A 6,906-nucleotide genomic window follows, 5' to 3' on the forward strand; every position below is an offset into this window, starting at 1 on the left:
CAAACCCAGACGCTCACTTCCACCGCCAAAAAAATCCTAAAATTAAACCTACCATGCTTATTTCTAGTTTCCACTGCCAAAAGGGAAACAAAATTTCCAGAAAAATAATCCATTCATTAACTTCATTATCATCCAACCAAAAACCAATCAATCTGCCACCGTTAGACCCAATCGATCTCTCATTGGCTGCTCATCCTTCTTTCCGTCTTTTCCCGTTCTCGCATTTGAGTAATTTCTGAACACGGTATGTATAATCTATCATTTCAATAATTTCGTTTTAGTTAGGTTTATGGGTTTTGCATCCGATTTTATGCTTTATCGACTGCATTAGTTTGCTGTCCAATGTTACTATTCCTGTCTGATAATCAATTGTTGTTGTATTTGAATTACTAGGATTAAATTGATATTACTTGATTTTTAGGGTTATTACTTGATTTTTAGGGTTATTGAAATTGGGGGCTTTTAATCAATTTAAATTAGGTATATATTGCTTTAGACTATGTTGCATCAGCTAGAGAAAGCATAGTCTATGGTTATAACTTGCTCGAGATTTATTAGTTCGAAAGCAATTGTTAATAAATGTTGAGCGTATTGTGTTAGAATTGAAGCTTCAGGTGTTTCATCAACTTGAAAGTGTAATCTATGGTTAAACTTGTCCGAGACTGATAAAATTGAGAGCGATTGCTCATTAATAAAGGTTGAGCTAAGTTTGTGAATATTGTTAAGTGTAGTAAAGTTACAGGTGCAGGGCAGACTGAAGCAAATGGTTACTTTGCCTGTTTCAAGTAGGGATCGACATTGGCTAAGTAATGTAGGAGTCTTTATTGCTTGATGTTGTTTAGTCAATTGTCTTAAGGGTGTAAGCTGTCAAACTATGTACTGAATGCCTATTTGTTTAATGAATGCAAATGCTCACATTTTACCAAAAAAAAAAAAAAAGACGTATCTAAGTACACTACGGAAGGTAACCCCTGGTCATATTTTCACCTTCACATACATGTTAGCATATATATAAATTAACACTTAACCATCTCTAATTGGGGTAATTGTATAGTACTCGTAAGATATAGTAACCTTTTTCGCTTCTATATCTTCGACCCAAGATTCGGAACTGATAACACTAAAGAATTGAATTGAGAGCTTGTGCAAGAGGAATTGAGGCGTGGGTAATTGCATTATTTTTTTCTACGTACCATTGTTCTTTTACATTGTCCATAACCCCCGAGTATATACTTTTATTTTAGCTATTTTTCAGGGTTGAAGATGATTATTGACATTATGTAATCTAAAGGCAATTGCATAAAATTGTACTTCAATAACATTTAAGTCAATGCAGAAACTATACATTCATTATAAACTTGTTGGTTCATTTTGCAGTCACTACTGTACTGTGAATCTGTGATACATCGCTTCACACTTTGTCACATCTGATTCACCTAAGACAGATTATATTTAAAGCAATTGCTCATTTGCATTGTACTGAGAATATCATTACATTAATGATCATGTCTGATGTTTACAATTCAAACTTTTCTTTAATTTTCATTTAGGTTGAACATTTTTAAAATGAGCAATGATTCTAACTTTGAATCCTTAAGAAACAGGGGAGAGGAATGAGTATCATGAGTATCTTCTTTTCTTTCCTTGTAAGTGTTTGGCCATTATAGTGTGGTGGCAGTTACACTTTGCCTTTGTCTTGAATTGTCTCAACATTTTTTAAGATAGCTTGGTGACTTGGGTCCAATTTTGACAGTTTTTGTCAATTTTGTAAGAGCTTTCCTACATCAATTTGTATTCTGTCTGCTCAAAAGGTCACAGCTTGCTTATGTGGTGCTTTTTCATCTGTCAACAGGTTCCTCACTCCCATATTTCACAGGTTGTTTATATGACTTCAGTTGGTTGGATCAACCAACATTCAAAGGATGACTCTTAGTTCGTTTGCGTACTCCTAACCCTAATTTCAACGAAGTTTGAAAAAAACGCTAACGTAAAGAAGGTGCCAGCACTGGAATCAACCCTATACCAGATCAAAGTGTCTAAGAGCACTTACTGTTCAAATCAAGAGTCATTGAGTTGTGCGTTTTAGGTAATTTGATTCTGGACTAGATATTTTTCATTGAATGTTTGGGTCTTTGTTCGTTTATTTTGATGCTATTGTTTTCTATTGTTTGATGGGAAATTAATCTACTGGTAATCATCCAAATAGAAAGTATTCTAATTGGGTATGTCACTGTCATGTGGATCTTTTATTTTTTGATTGATTGAGGTAATTGAGGACTACCCTTTTACACATTGAGAGAGTATTCTAATTATGAACAACACTGATGTTAGGGTTTGAAAAGTGTTTGAAAAGATTGAGTTTTTGCTTGTAGTTTATTCTTCTCTTCGACATCAGTTTTGGTCTTAGGGTTTATGTTAATTTAGGATTTTTGGGTAGAATTCGAATTATGATTACTTTATGGTTTGATTATTGTGATAATCTAAAGACGAATAGTGTTGAAACATGGTGAATGAGATTCATTGTTGATCTGGGTTGTGTATTGTTGTCTTTTAAATCGCTTTTTTTGGTTTGGGGATGGCCTGAATTCGCCCATTCTAGGCTCTATTGAGTTTGCCACAAGTAGCAAAACTGCCAAATATTTCAGGACAAGCAATTTTCTACTGTTATATTTAATTTCCGCGAGATTATATGCTCTATTTTGAGATCAACAGATTTAAGTGCTCTCAGTAGATTCCTTCTTTCTTTTGTGATTACTTTGTAATTTATGTGTACTGTCTTGCATACTTGGTTAATAACTTAATCCTAATGTCGGTCTTTAGCAATTGATTATATATCCCTTTTGTTACTTTCTGTAGGATCCAACTCAGCAAACGGAAATTGACAACTTAATGTTTCAACAACTCGATGGAACTGTGAATGAGTGAGGTTGGTGTAAGCAGAAGGTGAGTTATGGGCTCACTGACATTGTTTTTCGGTTTATTGATGCCTAATGTATGTGTTTTGATCAACCAGTATTGATTGCGCATGAAATTCATTTGACTACTATATTTGTCTTTGCTCGGTGTACTGATGGGTTCTTTGAATTGTGGTGCGAATTGCAGAGTGTGATCAAGAAGAAGTATGGCCATGATGCGACCAATGTTGGTGATGAAGGTGGCTTTGCTCCTAATATCCAGGTTTTGCCACTACCACTAGCTGCTTGTTCATTAATGTTTTTATTTGTGATATGAGTTTTGAACACTATATTCATATTCTGCATTCGACCCTTCAGGAGAACAAGGAAGGTCTTGAGTTGCTCAATACAGCCATTGAGAAGGCTGGATACACCGGCAAGGTAAATAACCTCGTCAGTGGTAGTTTGTCAAATCTGATCATAGAAAATTTTTCCAGTGAGCTTATTTTTACAAGTTCACTATTGCAGGTGGTTATTGGGATGAATGTTGCTGCATCTGAGTTCTACAAGGAGGACAAGTCATATGACTTACACTTTAAGGAAGAGGTATGCTTCAGTTGCCTTTCAAATTGGTTAAGATCGATTTTTTTTTATCGCGACAAAATGTTTACTGATTGGACTTCACCGACTGCGATGTTTGTAGAACAACGATGGGTCACAAAGGATTTCTGGTGAGCCCCTCAAGGATCTCTACAAGTTATTTATGGTTGAGTACCCCATTGTGTCAATTGAAGATCCTTTTGACCAAGATGACTGGGAGCACTATGCTAAGATGACCGCAGAAATCGGAGACAAAGTACAAATTGATAATCTCTTGATGACCGCAGAAATCGGACTTAGTTAGTTTGCTCGTTGTTTTGGCTCTGGCTGTTAAACAAGTGTATTGGTATTGGTATTTGATTTTAATGAGAATAAATATATTAATTTTATCCAAATATCATCAATATTTTTTTTTAAAAGCCAAGAGGGATAGAGAACTATTAGCTTACCCAACCGTTCTCTTTTACTCGGAAAAAAGAACGCTTGTCAGGTGTTCTCTAAAGCTCATTTTAGCCGTTCTCTATGATTATGAATACAAAACGCCTCTTCTAACAGTTCTCTAAGCTTTAGAGAACACTGAGTTGGAGAACGCCTCTAAAGCGTTCTCTAATGTTAATTCCAACAGTTCTCTATGCCTATTTCTATAGTAGTGATAGCAAACAATTTTCCCAACCCCATGGCTTCAAATAAGGCTTTTGTTTGTTAAAGGACACCCAATTTGTTCAAGGCATCTTCACATATGAATTTGGTGGGTAGAATGGCTTTCTTAGCATACTTGGCAAATGTATCCCTATGGGAGTTAGAAATGAAAATTACCTCCGGATAGTTTGATAATTGAGCGATTTCCGGAGTTGTTGTTGTTGTTGCTTCCAAGGGGGGATCTTGTTGTTGTTGAACTTCCAAGTTTGCATTAGCAACCACCATAGCCATTGAAGCTTTCTTTGCTTGAAGGCTATGTTGCCTTTTCGAAAGTGTCTTTGCCTTGAGTGCCTTTGTTGCTCCTTTTGTCCTTGCCATTGTTGATTACACCAAGAAAAGATTGAAAATCTTCAATTTCTAATTATACCCAAATCGATTTTAAGATGAAAGGATTTGTCTTTGTATTTCAAAAATCGACTCAAAGGTTGAAGATTTTGGTGCTTGGATTGATTATTATTGCAAAAGGAGTGATTAATTGTTGTTGTAAGGAAGTTTGGATTTGATTTTGTTGAATTTGGTTGAAGAAATTTTGTTTTTGGTGATGGAGAGGATGAGGGTTTTGGGGTTTATGGGTAGTGTTTGAATGTTTGAATGAATGAAATGAATGTGGGAAGGGGTATTTAAAACACCCGAAAATTTCAAAACTGCAGGGGGAAGACGAGCGGATTCCCTTCGGGACGCTCGGATTCTGCTCAATTTGGCTTCAGGAAAACTCGCCTAAAGACGAGCGTCTTTCAGTGAAGACGAGCGGATTCTGCAATTCAGGACGAGCGGATTCCCTTAAAGACGAGCGAATTCTGTTACAACAACTTTGCTAAATCTGCACTGGCAAAAAGACGAGCGTCTTTTTACAAAGACAAGCAGATTCTTTCAGATGAGCGTCTTCTCAGCTGGGACGCTCGGATTCTCTGACAGACCAAATGTTTTTGATTTTGCAGCTCATTTGGACGGACGGATTCTCCCACAGACGCTCGGATTCCTATAACACGAGCGGATTACCCAGAAGACGCTCGGATTCCACCTGGTCTACCCGGATTCAGGTCCATCCGTGCACTTGCATATCCCGTGTCATTTTCATTATTCAAATCCCGTGTTCTTCATTGTAGGGGCACTACAAAGGCATGAATAGCCTAGGCAATTGCTATCCCCACACTAATTTAAAGCACTACACATCAATAAAATCATTAGTCCCTCCCTCACTTCTCTCAAAAATTATGAATATCTTGATCAAGGCAACAAAAATCCAAAAATGACAAAAATGCAATGTAAGAATTAAAATGCAAGTTAGGGAGTTAGAAATATTTACATGGTGGTTTGGACAGGTCTCCACCGAACTCTCATCCTTAGAGAGATGTCATGGGGGCATGTCCAAGGTGTTGTTGATGTTACTCAACACCTTGAAGAAGTAGTCAAAAGCTTGTTCATTATCATGATAAAAATCCTCAATAGATCTTTACACTTATTGTCCTTCATGTTGGTCTTGATCGATAGCATTACCAATATAGGGATTGAAAATCCCTTCAAACTCATCGTTCCAAAGACCACAAACTTCGTCTACTTGATCATAAAAAATCTCTTGAGTTGATAGAGACAACTCTCCTCCTTTCTTGTCTTGGCCAATGAGGCCATCCTCTTCACTTGTCATGGGCGAGCTTTTCAAGCTCTTTTTGTTACAATTCACTTGCTCTTTTGATGGAGCATCATCAACTTTCTTCTTCCATTGGAATTCCGACTTCTTCCTCTCATCCTTCCAGCTATAATGATCAACCATAAAACATGGTTCATGCAAACGGGGAGCTCTCATGGTCTTGTCAAGATTAAAAGTTATGCTCTCATCTCCCACTTCTAGAGTGAGCTCTCCATGCTTCGCATCTATTACCGCACACGCGGTGTGCAAGAAAGGTCTTCCTAGAATGATTGGAATATTGGAGTCTTCTTCCATGTCAACAATGACAAAGTCCACCGGGATGAAAAATTTCCCAACTCTTACGGGAACATCTTCCCATATCCCTAATGGTGTCTTCGTCAATCTATCGGCTATTTGGAGTGTGATATTGGTACATTTAAGCTCTCCCATCCCTAACCTTTTACTTACCGAATACGGCATAACACTCACATTAGCCCCTAGATCACATAGGGCTTTGTTGATCGTTGTGTCACCAATGGTACACGGTATTGAGAAGCTTCCCGGATCTTTAAGCTTCGGAGGTGAACTCCCTTAAAGGATTGCACTACTCACCTTAGTGAAGGCGATAGTCTCAAGCTTCCGGATCGACTTCTTTTTCGTAAGGATGTCTTTCATGTACTTTGCATAGGCCGGCACGTGATTGATTAATTCCGTGAAAGGAATCGAGACTTCCAAATTCTTCACAATTTCCATAAATTTTCCAAGTTGGTCATCAAATTTGGGCTTGGCTTGACGACTTGGAAAAGGAAGTCTAATCACAATGGGTTCCTTCTCCTTGGCTTTGTCTTCACTTTTCTTTGAAACTTCTTCTTTTGATGGTTCTCCATCCTTGGAGTTTTTCACAACTTCTTCTTTGTCACTAGCTTCCACCACTTCATCCTCAACTTGCTTCTTCGGTGCTTCATACCTCGTACCACTCCTCAAGTGAATGGCACTAACTGTTTCATGTCTCGGGGGATTACTTTGAGGTGGTAATTGCCCCTTTTGTCTTTGTGAGCTTGAAGATGCTAGTTGAGTCAATTGAGT

At 37.6% G+C, this 6,906-nt stretch overlaps 1 long non-coding RNA gene across 1 annotated transcript; it reads left to right on the forward strand.

The window, feature by feature from the left end:
• Window positions 1-1,932: 1,932 nt before the first annotated feature.
• Window positions 1,933-3,889, forward strand: LOC141621484 (uncharacterized). The gene is made up of 6 exons (XR_012532374.1): window positions 1,933-2,086; window positions 2,857-2,943; window positions 3,103-3,177; window positions 3,273-3,335; window positions 3,423-3,500; window positions 3,598-3,889. It is a non-coding gene; the product is annotated as an uncharacterized LOC141621484 (long non-coding RNA).
• The last annotated feature ends 3,017 nt before the right edge of the window (window positions 3,890-6,906 follow it).

Source organism: Silene latifolia, chromosome X (assembly GCF_048544455.1).
Source record: "Silene latifolia isolate original U9 population chromosome X, ASM4854445v1, whole genome shotgun sequence".
NCBI classification, from domain to species: Eukaryota; Viridiplantae; Streptophyta; class Magnoliopsida; order Caryophyllales; family Caryophyllaceae; genus Silene; species Silene latifolia.